This window comes from Rattus norvegicus, chromosome 17, assembly GCF_021556685.1.
Source record: "Rattus norvegicus strain SHRSP/BbbUtx chromosome 17, alternate assembly SHRSP_T2T, whole genome shotgun sequence".
NCBI classification, from domain to species: domain Eukaryota; kingdom Metazoa; phylum Chordata; class Mammalia; order Rodentia; family Muridae; genus Rattus; species Rattus norvegicus.
In genome coordinates this window covers 84906971-84920384 of record NC_141550.1, presented here as the reverse complement: position 1 = coordinate 84920384, position 13414 = coordinate 84906971, and positions in this window count along the sequence as shown.

Here is a 13414-nt window from a genome sequence, read left to right as displayed (position 1 = left end):
CAACATCTTTAGTCATAAGGGAAATGCAAATCAAAACAACCCTGAGATTTCACCTCACACCAGTGAGAATGGCTAAGATCAAAAACTCAGGTGACAGCAGATGCTGGCGAGGATGTGGAGAAAGAGGAACACTCCTCCATTGTTGGTGGGATTGCAGACTGGTAAAACCATTCTGGAAATCAGTCTGGAGGTTCCTCAGAAAATTGGACATTGAACTGCCTGAGGATCCAGCCATACCTCTCTTGGGCATATACCCAAAAGATGCCTCAACATATAAAAGAGACACGTGCTCCACTATGTTCATCGCAGCCTTATTCATAATAGCCAGAAACTGGAAAGAACCCAGATGCCCTTCAACAGAGGAATGGATACAGAAAATGTGGTACATCTACACAATGGAATATTACTCAGCTATCAAAAACAACGAGTTTATGAAATTCGTAGGCAAATGGTTGGAACTGGAAAATATCATCCTGAGTGAGCTAACCCACTCACAGAAAGACATACATGGTATGCACTCATTGATAAGTGGCTATTAGCCCAAATGCTTGAATTACCCTAGATCCCTAGAACAAAGGAAACTCAAGACGGATGATCAAAATGTGAATGCTTCACTCCTTCTTTAAATGAGGAAAAAGAATACCCTTGGCAGGGAAGGGAGAGGCAAAGATTAAAACAGAGACTGAAGGAACACCCATTCAGAGCCTGCCCCACAGGTGGCCCATACATATACAGCCACCCAATTAGACAAGATGGATGAAGCAAAGAAGTGCAGACCGACAGGAGCCGGATGTAGATCGCTCCTGAGAGACACAGCCAGAATACAGCAAATACAGAGGCGAATGCCAGCAGCAAACCACTGAACTGAGAATAGGTCCCCCGTTGAAGGAATCAGAGAAAGAACTGGAAGAGCTTGAAGGTGCTCGAGACCCCAAAAGTACAACAATGTCAAGCAACCAGAGCTTCCAGGGACTAAGCCACTACCTAAAGACTATACATGGACTGACCCTGGACTCTGTCCCCATAGGTAGCAATGAATATCCTAGTAAGAGCACCAGTGGAAGGGGAAGCCCTGGGTCCTGCTAAGACTGAACCCCCAGTGAACTAGACTATGCGGGGAGGGTGGCAATGGGGGGAGGTTTGGGAGGGGAACACCCATAAGGAAGGGGAGGGGGGAGGGTGATGTTTGTCCGGAAACCGGGAAAGGGAATAACACTTGAAATGTATATAAGAAATACTCAAGTTAATAAAAAAAAAAAGAAAAGAAAGAAAAAAAGATATTTTTCAAAATAATATTTCATGAATAAGCAATATGCAAATACATCCTTGGTTTAAAAGAGACAATCACAGATAGAAGTAAAACACACAACTGAAAGTATCCACAGGTGCTGTGTTTGTGTGCTTGAAATTTCCCTCTAGACTAGTAGTATATAAAAGAGAGGGAGGAAAAGAAGGGCGAACTCTAATGAAGAGAAAGGAAGGGTAAGGGTTCCTGATACTCCGAAAACAATCTGTGCTACGGCTGTTATTTTGGTTGTTCACCAGAACTAGTTAAGTTTCTATTTCTCAAGACATAGCACACTTTTAATGTATTGTACAGCCTTACCAAGCCATAGTCACAACATGCTATATAATATCAACCTGTCAGGCAAGGTACTCTCAGATGTGACAGTGATGTGACTGTTCCTTGGTAAGGAATATATGCCTGGTCATGTAAGCTTGATGGATTCGAATGCTACAGAACTTAGGTAGGAATTGCCTGATGAATATTTGCAAAAGAAATATGTAAAACTTTCTTGTAGATATGTGTGTCTATATCAACAGACCTAGAATAGCATTCAAGTCTGGATCAGAAAAGTTTCCTTTGACAGTGGACAATGGTCAATGTGGAGTTTATTACTGGCCAAAGTGATGAAACCAAGAGACTGGTATGTCTTCACCATATAAGGGTCATGTCCAATATTCCTTTACAGCCCAGGGAACATCATAAAGTAAGGGCCTAGAAGATTACAAGAGTTGAGATTTGAAAGAGTGTTATGAAACACTGTCATCTGGATATGTTTTCGGGGCCATTTAAAATCATGAACACACAACGTGGGGGCGGGATCACGTTGGAAAGAAAGGGTTCAATAGACATGGAGGGAGATGAAGAAGATGATGCAGATGTATAAGACAGCATGGCATTGCATTCTAAGTCTTTAACATTCTAATAAGATAGGGGAGGACAGAACGATCAAAGCTTTGGAGGCTATGTATTTATGGAAGGCTATGTTTTTGGAATACAGGATCTACAATAAACTATAATAATTTACTAAAAAAAAAAAAAAAGAACCCTTTGAGGAGTTGGTCCTTACAAAGTAAGGGTAAACCACATAATTCCTACTCCATATTAGCTCCGGGGTCTCCACATCCTCTAACATATATCTGAATTATAAGGTTGCATATGCTTGCAGCTAAATTACTTTACCAAGTCTTAAGAAAGAGCAGAAATATCTAAAATATAAGACCATGCTTTTCAGGGAACTGTCCATCCCTGAGTGCTGAAGTATACTTCCCTGAAGAAAGATGAAGATTTCCACTGCATTATATGTCATACAGTCCAAAGAAAGTTTATTCAAATAGTAAGAGGGGGGAGGTGGAGTGGGAGGAGAGAGAGGGATACAGAGTGGGAGAAGGAGAAGGAGGGGGAGAGAGGGAGGGAGAGGGAGAGGGAGGGAGGGAAGAGACCAGGAAGGAGGATAAAGTCTGGACTGTAAAAAAAGATTAAAGAATAAATAAAAAACAAGCCATCTAATGCTTTTATCCATCTGATAGAGTAATTTACTTACCATTGGATCATCGATAAGAGAAAATACCATTCTGGCAAGGATGTGTTTGGTTCCCAGCACCCATGTATATAACTCACAACTGCCTGTAATTCCAGCTCCTGGGGATTTGAGGCCCTTTTAAGGCCTCAGATAGCATAGCAGGCATACGCACATATCCACAAACAGATGCGCATATAATATAAAGTGAAAATAATGGACTCAAAAAGTGACAATATAAAAGTCAAATCAGGGATAGGATGAGAAAAATCCACATTCAACACATAAAGGATACTTCTTACAGACATCTGATTTAAAAATATGCTGGAGTAAATCCTAGTCACCAGGAGTTCCCTCACATGACCCTACTACAGAGCTAGAGGCTTCAGATGAGATAAGACTGAGTTTGTTTCTCCTAAAATAATTTAATGGTGTGGTTATTCAAACCCTTTCCATTCCTTCAGTCTCTGCTCCAAACTTGTACCCATATCACCTCCTATGAATATTTTTGTTCCTCCTTTTGAGGAGGAGTAAAGCATCTGCATTTTAGTCATCCTTCTTCTTGAGCTTCATGAGGTCTGTGAATTGTATCTTGGATACTTCGAGTTTTGGGGCTAATATCCACTTATCAATGAGTGCATACCATATGTGTTTTTCTGTGATTGGGTTGCCTCACTTAGCATGATATTTTCCAGTTCCATCCATTTGCCTACGAATTTCATAAAGTCGTTGTTTTTGACAGCTGAGTAGTACTCCATTGTGTAGATGTACCACATTTTCTGTATCCATTCATCTGTTGAAGGGCATCTGGGTTCTTTCCAGCTTCTGGCTATTATAAATAAGGCTGCTATGAACAGAGTGGAGCATGTGTCTTTGTTGTATGTTGGAGCATCTTTGGGTATATGCCCAAGAGAGGTAGAGCTGGTGTCAGGTAGTGCAATGTCCAATTTTCTGAGGAACCTCCAGACTGATTTCCAGAGTGGTTTTACTAGTTTGCAATGCCACCAAATGTTGCTCTTTCTCCACATGCCCGCCTTCACCTGTTGTCACCCAAGTTTTTGATCTTAGCCATTTTAACTGGAGTGAGGGGGAATCTCAGGGTCATTTTGATTTGCATTTCTCTGATGACTAAGGATGTTGAACATTTCTTTAGGTCCTTCTCAGTCATTCAATATTCCTCAGCTGAGAATTCTTTGTTTAGGACTGTACCCCATTTTTTTATCTTTATTAACTTTATTATCTTTATCTTTTTATCTTTATTATGAAATGTAAGTATTTCATGTTTACATTTCGATTGCTATTCCTCTTCCCGGTTTCCGGGCCAACATTACCCTAACCCCTCCCCCTTCCCTTCTATATGGGTGTTCCCCTCCCCATCCTCCCCCCATTACCACCCTCCCCCCAACAATCACGTTCACTGGGGGTTCAGTCTTGGCAGAACCAAGGGCTTCCCCTTCCATTGGTGCTCTTACTAGGATATTCATTGCTACCTATAAGGTTGGAGCCCAGGGTCAGTCCATGTATAGTCTTTGGGTAGTGGCTTAGTCCCTGGAAGCTCTGGTTGGTTGGCATTGTTGTTCATATGGGGTCTTGAGCCCCTTCAAGCTCTTTCAGTCCTTTCTCAGATTCCTTCAATGGGTCCCGTTCTCAGTTCAGTGGTTTGCTGCTGGCATTCGCCAATCTATTTGCTGTATTCTGGCTGTGTCTCTCAGGAGAGATCTACATCCGGTTCCTGTCGGCCTGAACTTCTTTGCTTCATCCATCTTATCTAGTTTGGTGGCTGTATATGTATGGGCCCCATGTGGGGCAAGCTCTGAATGGGTGTTCCTTCCATGTCTGTTCTAAACTTTGCCTCCCTATTCCCTCCCAAGGGTATTCTTGTTCCCCTTTTAAAGAAGGAGTGAAGCATTCACATTTTGGTCATCCTTCTTAAGTTTCATGTGTTCTATGCATCTAGGGTAATTCAAGCATTTGGGCTAATAGTCATTTATCAATGAGTGCATACCATGTGTGTTTTTCTGTGTTTGGGTTACCTCACTCAGGATGATATTTTCCAATTCCATCCATTTGCCTATGAATTTCATAAAGTCATTGTTTTTGATAGCTGAGTAATATTCCATTGTGTAGAATATCCATTCCTCTGATGAAGGGCATCTGGGCTCTTTCCAGCTTCTGGCTATTATAAATAAGGCAGAAACATATAAACATAGTGGAGCACGTGTCTCTTTTATATGTTGAGGCATCTTTTGGGTATATGCCCAAGAGAGGTATAGCTGGATCCTCAGGCAGTTCAATGTCCAATTTTCTGAGGAACCTCCAGACTGATTTCCAGAATGGTTTTACCAGTCTGCAATCCCACCAACAATGGAGGAGTGTTCCTCTTTCTCCACATCCTCGCCAGCATCTGCTGTCACCTGAGTTTTTGATCTTAGCCAATCGCACTGGTGTGAGGTGAAATCTCAGGGTTGTTTTGATTTGCATTTCCCTTATGACTAAAGATGTTGAACATTTCTTTAGGTGTTTCTCAGCCATTCGGCATTCCTCAGCTGTGAATTCTTTGTTTAGCTCTGAACCCCATTTTTTAATAGGGTTATTTGTTTCCCTGCAGTCTAACTTCTTGAGTTCTTTGTATATTTTGGATATAAGGCCTCTATCTGTTGTAGGATTGGTAAAGATCTTTTCCCAATCTGTTGGTTGCCGTTTTGTCCTAACCACAGTGTCCTTTGCCTTACAGAAGCTTTGCAGTTTTATGAGATCCCATTTGTTGATTCTTGATCTTAGAGCATAAGCAATTGGTATTTTGTTCAGGAAATTTTTTCCAGTGCCCATGTGTTCCAGATGCTTCCCTAGTTTTTCTTCTATTAGTTTGAGTGTGTCTGGTTTGATGTGGAGGTCCTTGATCCACTTGGACTTAAGCTTTGTACAGGGTGATAAGGATGTATCGATCTGCATTCTTCTACATGTTGCCCTCCAGTTGAACCAGCACCATTTGCTGAAAATGCTCTTTTTTCCATTGGATGGTTTTGGCTCCTTTGTCAAAAATCAAGTGACCATAGGTGTGTGGGTTCATTTCTGGGTCTTCAATTCTATTCCATTGGTCTATCTGTCTGTCTCTGTACCAATACCATGCAGTTTTTATCACTATTGCTCTGTAATACTGCTTGAGTTCAGGGATAGTGATTCCCCCTGAAGTCCTTTTATTGTTGAGGATAGCTTTAGCTATCCTGGGTTTTTTGTTATTCCAGATGAATTTGCAAATTGTTCTGTCTAACTCTCTAAAGAATTGGATTGTTATTTTTGATGGGGATTGCATTGAATCTGTAGATCGCTTTTGATAAAATGGCCATTTTTACTACATTAATCCTAATGACAGTGTCCTTTGTCTTACAGAAGCTTTGTAGTTTTTATGAGGTCCCATTTGTCAAGTCTTGATCTTAGACCATAAGCCATTGGTTTTCTGTTCAGAAAATTTTCCCCAGTGCCCATGTGATTGAGGTTCTTCATCACTTTTTCTTTTATTAGTTTGAGTGTATCTGGTTTGATGTGGAGGTTCTTGATCCACTTGGACTTAAGCTTTGTACAGGGCAATAAGAATGGGTCAATTTGCATTCTTCTACATGCTGACCTCCAGTTGAACCAGCACCATTTGCTGAAAATGCTATCTTTTTTCCATTGGATGGTATTGGCTCCTTTGTCAAAAATCAAGTGACCATAGGTGTGTGGGTTCATTTAGGAGTCTTCAATTCTATTCCACTGATCTACCTGCCTGTCTCTGTACCAATAACATACACTTTTATCACTAATGCTCTGTAATACTGCTTGAGGTCAGGGTTGGTGACTCCCTCAGAAATTCTTTTATTGTTTAGGATAGTTTTCTCTCTCCTGGGTCTTTTGTTATTCCAAATGAATATGCAAATTGCTCTTTCTTTTTTTTTGTTAAAGGCACCTTTTTTTTTAAGATTCATTTTATTTATTATATATAAGGACACTGTAGCTGTCCTCAGACACACCAGAAGAGGACATCGGATCTCTTTACAGATGGTTGTGAGCCACCATGTGGTCGCTGGGAATTGAACTCATGACCTCTGGAAGAGCAGTCAGGCACTCCCAACCGCTGAGCCATCTCTCCAGCCCCAAATTGCTCTTTCTAACTCTATGAAGAACTGAGATGAAATTTTGATGGGGATTGCATTGAATCTGTAGATTGCTTTTGACAAAATGGCCATTTCCATCTTCTGAGATCTTCTTCAATTTCTTTCTTCAGAAACTTGAAGTTCTTGTCATACAGATCTCTCACTGGCTGGGTTAGAGTCACACTGGTATTTTATGTTATTTGGGACTGTTATGAAGGGTGTTGTTTCCCTAATTTCTTTGTCAGCCTATTTATCCTTTGAGTAGAAGAAGGCTACTGATTTGTTTAAGTTGATTTTATACCCAGCCACTTTGCTGAAGTTGTTTATTAGATTAAGTAGATCTCTGGTGGAACTTTTGGGGTCACTTAAGTATACTATCATATCATCTGTAAATCCTTTCCAATTTGTATCATCTTGACCTCTTTTTTGTTGTCTGATTGCTCTGGTTAGGATTTCGAGTACTCTCTTGAATAAGTAGGGAGAAAGTGGGGAGACTTGTCTAGTTCCTGATTTTAGTGGGATTGCTTCAAGTTTCTCTCCATTTAGTATAATGTTAGCTACTGTTTTGCTGTATATTGTTTTTCCTATATTTAGGTATGGGCCTTGATTTCCTGATCTTTCCAGGACTTTTATCATGAAGGGGTGTTGAATTTTATCAAATGCTTTCTCAGCATCTAATGAAATAATCATGTGGTTCTTATCTTTGAGTTTGTTTATATAGTGGATTACATTGATGGATTTTCTTATATTGAACCATCCCTGCATCTCTGGGATGAAGCCTACTTGATCATAATGGATGATCATTTTGATATATTTTTGGTTTCGGTTTGCAAGATTTTTATTGAGTATTTTTGCATCAATATTTATTATGAAATTTGGTCTGAAGTTCTCTTTCTTTCTTGGGTCTTTGTGTGGTTTAGGTATAAAAGTAATTGTGGCTTCAAAGAAGGAATTTGGTAGTGCTCTGTCTGTTTCTATTTCATGGAATAGTTTGGACACTATTGGTATGAGGTCTTCTATGAAGCTCTGATAAAATTCTGTACTAAACCCATCTGGTGCTGGGTTCTTTTTGATTGGGAGACTTTTAATAACTGCTTCTATTTTTAGGAGTTATGGGGATGTTTAGATGGTTTTCTGTCCCTGATTTATCTTTGGTACCTGGTATCTGTCTAGAAAATTGTCCATTTCCTCCATATTTTCAATTTTTGTTGAATATAGGCTTTTGTAGTAGGATCTGATGATTTTTTGAATTTCCTCAGATTCTGTTGTTATGTCTCCCTTTTCATTTCTGATTTTGTTAATTTGGACAGACTCTCTGTACCCTCTGGTTAAGGTTTTATCTATCTTGTTGATTTCTCAAAGAACCAGCTCCTAGTTTTGTTGATTCTTTGTACAGTCCTTTTTGTTTCTACTCGGTTGATTTCAGCCCTGAATTTGATTATTTCCTGCCTTCTAATCTTCTTGGATGTATTTGCTTTCGTTTGTTCTCAAGCTTTTAGGTGTGCTGTCAAGCTACTAATGTATGCTTTCTCCTGTTTCTTTTTGGAGGCACTCAGAGCTATGAGTTTTCCTCTTAGCACTGCTTTCATTGTGTCACATAAGTTTGAGTATGTTGTGCTTTTATTTCCATTAAATCCTAAGATGTCTTTAATTTGTTTCTTGCTTGACAGAGTTATCATGGAGTAGAGCATTTTTCACTTTCCATGTATAAGTGGACTCTGTCCTTTTTGTTGCTTTGAAGACCAGCCTTACTTTGTCCTTTCAAACCCTTTCCATACAGAGAAAATCTGATGAGAAATATGTGGCCACATAAGCCATAATTTACAAGCTTTGTGGAGATGACACTATTGGAGTTTTTTTGATATTTTTTATTTACATTTTAAATGTTATTCCCTTTCCCAATTTCCTGTTCATAAGCCCCCTATCCCATCCCTTCTTCTATAAGGGTGTTCTACCTCCCCAATTCCCCTTTCCTGCCTCCCTGTCCTAACATGGAGAAGGGGGATCCAACCTTGGCAGGACTGAGGGCTTCTCCTCCAATTGGTACCCAACAAGGCCATCTTCTGCTACATATGCAGCTGGAGCCATGGGTCTGTCCATTTGTAGTCTTTGGCTGGTGGTTTAGTCCCTGGGAGTTCTGGTTGGTTGGTATTGTTGTTCTTATGGGGTTGCAAGCCCCTTCAGATCCTTCCATTCTGTCTCTAATTCCTCCAACAGGGACCCCATTCTCAGTTCAATGGTTTGCTGCTAAGATTTGCCTCTGTATCTGTCATGCTCTGGTTGAGCCTCTCCGGAGATGGCCTTATGAGGCTCCTGTCACCAAGTACTTCTTGGCTTCATCAATGTTGTCTAGTTTGGAGGCTGTATATATATGGGCTGGATCCCCAGGTGGGGCAGGCTATGAATGGCCATTTCTTCAGTCGCTGCTCCAAACTCTGTCTCCTACACAATGGAGTACCACTCAGCTATCAAAAACAATGACTTCGTGAAATTCATAGGCAAATGGATGGAACTAAAAAATATAATCCTGAGTGAGGTAACCCAATCACAGAAAAACACACATGATATGCACTCACTGATAAGTGAATATTAGCCCACAAGCTCGAATTACCCAAGATACAATTCACAAACCACATGAAACTCAAGAAGGACAACCAAAGTGTGGATACTTTATTCCTTCTTAAAAGGAGGAACAAAAATATCCACTGTGGCACCAGGCAAGCAGCAAACTAAGACAGAAGACCAGGAGAGCTATCATGGGAGCTGAGTGAGACTAGGGTGATCCTTGGTGGTCTGCAGACCAGTCACGAGGGAGGATGGCCTATGGAAATAAGAGCGGTAGCTCCCGGTGTTCCCAGGAAGAACCCGCAGGATGGAAATGGAGCCAGGAGCAGCGTGATCTTGGAGTTAAATTGTGAGGGGCTGAGGCACTGGGCAAGGAGACCAGGCAAGGAGAAATGTGCTTTTTAAGTCATTTTAAATGCGCAACAATTGTGAAAAGATCTTCACCGATCCTACATCTGACAGAGGGCTAATATTCAAAATATGTAAAGAACTCAAGAAGTCAGGCACCAACAAACTAAATCAAATGGAATACAAAGCTAATCAGAATTATCAACAGAGGAATCTCAAATGACCATAAAGCCTTAAAGAAATGTTCGGTGTCCTTAATCATCAGGGAAGTGCAAATCAGAAGATGCTGAGAGTCCACATTTCACCCACCAGAATGGTTAAGATCCAAATCTCACGGGACAGCACATGCTGGCAAGGACTTGCAGCAAGGGGAACATTCCGCCATTGCTGGGAGGAGTGCAAACTTGTGCAAGGACTTTGGAACTCAATTTGGTGGTTTCTCAGAAAACTGGGAATACTTCAAACTCAAGAGTCAGCTATAACACTCCTGGGCATATACTGAAAACATGTCCCACCACATGACAAGGACACTTGCTCCACTGTGGTCATAGGACCTTTATTAGTAATAGCCAGGAACTCAAAACAACTCAGATGTCCCTCGACCAAAGAATGGATAAACAAAATGTGGTTCATTTACACAATGGAATACCAATCAGCTAGTTAAAAACAAGGACATCAAAAAATTTTCAGGCAAATAGATGGAACTAGAAAATACTCTGAGTGAGTAACCCAGACCCAAAAGTACATGTGTGGTGTATACTCACTGATAAATATTCGTTACTCACTGATAAATATTCATTTAGCCATAAAGTACAGGATACCCATGCTACAATCCACAGAACCAAAGAATCTAAATAACAAGGAGGGCCCAAGGGAGGATGCTTGAATCTCACTCAGAAGGAGAAATAAAATTGTCACTGGAGGTGGATGTGGGGAGGAAACTGGGTAACAGAGGGTATGGGAAGGGGGGGGCAATCAAGTGTAGGGAGAACCTGAGAGAGAGGACAGACAGGAAGAGTGAACTGAAATTGGTGGGTAGCTCTCCCTCATCCCTGAGTCTTGTCTTTTATTAGCATGCATACCTCACAGGATTTCCCAAGGGAGAGCTATTTAGTTTTCATTACTTTCCAGACACTTCCCTATCTACTGGAGCACGTGAGTGAAATTTCCAACTCGCACTCAGCAGCCTGGGGGACATTTTAAGCTCAGACACAGTAAAGATCAAATAGATTTTAAAGGAAAGATCATCTTTATGTCAAATAAAGTTCCTGGCTTTTTCTATGTATCATTTGGCTGTCTCACAGCTCTAGTTACTTCAGACCTAATTCCAGATGTGCTCTTGTAAAAAATATGGCTTCCTAGAATAAAAGTGTGTGTAGGGATTCTTTATTTAGTTGTCCAGAGTCCTACAAACTAGAGCAAAGCACCACTCCCTACAATCAGCTACAGATGCTCAGAAATGAGATTTATTGTTTCAAAGGAACTCTCAGATGTAGATGGTTCAGATAGAATTATTAGATGAAATTGTCTATCTATATGTGTTCACTTTATATTGCATAAAAAGGAATATGATATAAAATTTATATTCATGAAGATATGTGCTGACATATTTAATTGTATTCCTTATGTATTATAAATAATTGTTGTTCCTAGCAGCTTTGGACATGAGTTCTAATAAACCACCAAACTGAGGAGGGATGAATAAAAACAAAATGTAATATAAATGTATGAAAATCACAATGAATTCTATTTCTAGGAACTGCATGATTGCTCAGCTGGGGAGTTTCTTTGTCTAGGATTCACATGGTGGAAGGAAGACATGAACTCCTGAAAGCTGCCCTCTGATACACACACACACACACACACACACACACACACACACACACACACACACAATTAATTAGTATAAAAAAGAAATCTGTTTCTCTGAATCATGACCAAACAACTTTAAAGAAACACCAAACCAGGCTTGGAATCCAGGTCTGTGATTTTTCCTTGCAGCTTGTCTCTTGCAGTCCATTCCTCTCTAAGGTAGAGCCACACAACCAAGAGTTTCTCTTATACAAGGTACCTCAGAGACAAACTCTTTTCCCCCAAAGTCAACACCCATGCAAAAAAAAAAAGGTAAAACTAAAAGTAAAAAAATTCCATTAACTTTATATATAAGAGTTTCTCAAAAGGGCCTCGCCCTGTAATCAGGAGGAAACAACACATCACAGAGAACCTGGAACAAGTCTAAATATAAAGGCCTTGTTAAGTCTCTGCCTTACTCAGTTTCTTCTGCCATATCAGACTGACTCTCTCTCTCTCTCTCTCTCTCTCTCTCTCTCTCTCTCTCTCCTTTTCTTTTTTTCTTTCTGTGCTTTTTTTCCATGCCAGGGATCAGAGCTGGGCCTTCTGAGTGACAAGCCTGTAATGAGACAAGAAGCTTTACAAAATCCTTTACAAATCCTCATCAGAAAGGGAGAAGTAAAATTACTTCCCTTTGCAGATAGCACGTATATATATGGAGAAAACACAATGAAATTTTCAAAACCAAACCCTCATAGTAAAGGTGGGAGAGACAGAATCTTGAATGTGGTCAAGAAGAAATCCACATGTAAGGGCTAGAGAGATGGCTTGGTGGTTGAGAGCACCAACTGCTCTTCCAGAGGTCCTGAGTTCAAATCCCAGCTGCCACATGGTGGCTCACAACCATCTGTAATGAGGTCTGATGCCCTCTACTGGTCCGAAGACACAGGCAAACTAACAGCAGGAAACAAGTAATCTGTGTTTTAAAATAGGCAAGGCATCTGAGCACACACACACACACACACACACACACACACACACACACACACACACACACATGTCCTGCAGGTCCATGACATCCACAACACCAACATCCGGGAACTCCAGTCAAATCTACAGCAAGACAGCACCTTATACCTGCTATGATGGGTGTTAGCAAAATGAAAAAAGAAGAAAAAAAATCACTGCTGCTGAGAATATGGAGAAAGGACTGAGTTAATGGGAATGTCAGTGTATACAGAAACTATAAACAGTAAAGAGTTTTATAGAAAGAAACACCTAAGAAATAGACGTACTATTGGAGGCAGAAATTCCTTTGCTGTGTATAGCTGTGTATGTATTTAAAAGAACTGAAATCAAGCTCTCAAAAAGGAACTGTTGGGTGCAGCATAAATCATGGTGGTCACAGTGTCAAAGCAACCATAATGTTCAAGATGGAATGAATAAAGAAAGGTGGCACACAAATACATACTATGGGATGTTATTAATTAATATTCAGTTTACACAGAAAAGCCTGGAAGACAACTGACAAATGCAGAAGTACGCATGCTCCGCGATCCCACTTACAAGAAAGCAGAGAACAGAGCCATTATGGGGAGGTGAGGGGACGGATGGGGACATGATTGGCTTGTCAAGGTGAGGCCAGCTGCAGGTCCAGGAACCCGCTTCCTTTTCTCTGCCAATTAAAGATTTAAAAGGCAGAAAAGGAAAGTTACCAAAACTCTAGGGAAGTCTCAGCAGAGCCATCATATAACATAGGGGTAATCAGAGTCT